The sequence below is a fragment of the Belonocnema kinseyi genome, chromosome 4 (genome assembly GCF_010883055.1).
Source record: "Belonocnema kinseyi isolate 2016_QV_RU_SX_M_011 chromosome 4, B_treatae_v1, whole genome shotgun sequence".
Taxonomy (NCBI): Eukaryota; Metazoa; Arthropoda; class Insecta; order Hymenoptera; family Cynipidae; genus Belonocnema; species Belonocnema kinseyi.
In genome coordinates this window covers 61,315,656-61,317,947 of record NC_046660.1, presented here as the reverse complement: position 1 = coordinate 61,317,947, position 2,292 = coordinate 61,315,656, and positions in this window count along the sequence as shown.

Sequence of the window (2,292 nt, the reverse complement as noted above, 5' to 3'; positions counted from 1 at the left end):
TTAATTTTCAACGAGTTGTATTTTTAGCAAAAAAAAAAAATAAATAAATAAAAAAAAGAAGAATTTTCAAAACTATTCTTATTTGAAATAAAAAAAGTTCAATCCATGAAAAGATAAGTGTTCAGCAAAATAGTTAAATCTTTACTAAAAAAAAAAGATTTTTAAGCCGAAAAGATTCATTTTAGGTAAAAAAAATATTTTCCAAGAAGGCAGTTGAACTGTTCACCAAGTAATTGAATTTTCCAAGAAATTTAATTTTAAATAAAAAAGCGTTGCAATGATCAGAAATGTGTAATTTTAATCGAAATATTAGAATCCTCAAACAGACGAATTTTCAACAAACAAAAAATGTTTCACTAAAGAAATAACAATAATTTTAGGCAAATTATAAGTTAAAGAGAAAAATAATTTCTAATGCAATATACAAGTTTCTAATAAATATATTTTTTTAATTTCTAGGCTTTTTCGCGTTAAGGTTACATAAATGTTTCCTAGGTTGTTTGAGAAATTCCGAAAAAGATCTTGAAAATTTATATTTTTATTTTGCAGAATTTTAACCAATTTAAGGAAAAAATTATGTCAGTTTAAAAGATATTTAGGACTGTTTGGAGCTTTAAAAATATTTTAAAAAATTTGATCAGTTTTCCGAATGCTTTAAAATTTTGAAATAGTTTTAATTTTTTTAAAATTCGGAAATTCTGAAATAAATTTTAAATTTACTCTAATTTATTCTAAAATTGTTTTAAAATCTTCCGGGTTCTTTTTCGACTATTCTTACAATCTTTTTAAATATTTTATGGTAAATATTTTAAAACATTTGCCACAAATTAATTATTTTAAATAAAAAATCATTTTAAATATGCCCAAGAATTATCAGAAATTTATTCTCTCCTTTATTTTAGGTTTTTTGTAATTTATTCAAATTTTACATTATTTTGAATTTTTTTTAAAGTTTTAAAATTCTGCAAAATTAAGAAAATTGACTCAAAATCTTTAAGATTCTTTTCCTAAAATTTTGAAAATCTTTTAGAATGTTTTGAAATCTTTTAAAATATTCTTTTGACAAAAAATTTGTAAAATGAAAAATAATTCGAAATTTTTCCAGAAATTCGAATAAAATTTTTTTATTCTTTTAAAATCTTTCCGAACGCTTACAATAATTTTAAGTTTTTGGTTCAAAATATATTTTTTAGAAATTACATTTTGTTTCAAATTGATCAAGTGTTTTGAAGTTTGAAATTTTTATTGTACATTTTCAAAACTTCTGAATACCTTTTGAACTGATTCGAATTTGTTTTAATTTTATAATCTTTCAAAATTTCAACATTTTTCTTCAAAATCTTCTGAATTCTATTCCGAATTTTTATAAAATCGTTTAAAAATTGTTTAAACAATTTCTTAAATTAATTTAAAAAAATGAAAAATCAATTAGAATTTTTACTGCAGTCTTCAAAATTTTTTTATTATTTAAAAACCTTTCAAAATACTTAAAAAGCTTTACAATTTTATTTCAGTATAATGAAAAGTCTACATCTTGTTAAAAAACTTTGTAACACTTTTAAAATTTTAAATAATTTATTCATATTGTCATAAAGTATTGTGGTAGCAAAATGTTAAGAACAGAATTATTTCTAAATATTAAAAACATTTACAATTAAAATTTCTCTTTTATCAATAATGTTTAGAAACATTCGTTTTTCTAATAGTAATTATACTTACAAATTTGAAATCCATACAATTTTCTACTTAAAAATAGCAAATTCTGAATTACAATATTTAGTAAGAAATCTATCCAATCACTTTGAATTTAATTTTATAGTACATGATCAATAATATATTTATCATTTTTTAAATTTCTAAAATTACAGTTTAAAAATATTCTACTGGATGCGCAAGTCGAGTTTAATAATAATAATAATTTAAAAATTTCATATTTTATATTAACAATTATTGATTATAAATATCAAAGTTTAATTTTTAATACCTTATTCAGAATTATTGTTTATATATTGAAATTTTCGAATCAAATATTTTTCAATTTTAAATTAATAATTTTTTTATATCATTACATAAAATCAGCCAATTTTATTATATATTCGATTGAAACAAATTAAATTAAAGAATACAAAGTGAGATTGCTATAATTGCAAATTTTGAAATTGTATATTTTTAAGCCTTTTAATCTTAAATTTTATTCTAAAAATAATTAGTAACAAACCAAAATATAAAGTAATTAACAGATAATACTTAAAAAAATTTCAGAGAAGCAAATTAAATTAGTTAGGAAATCAA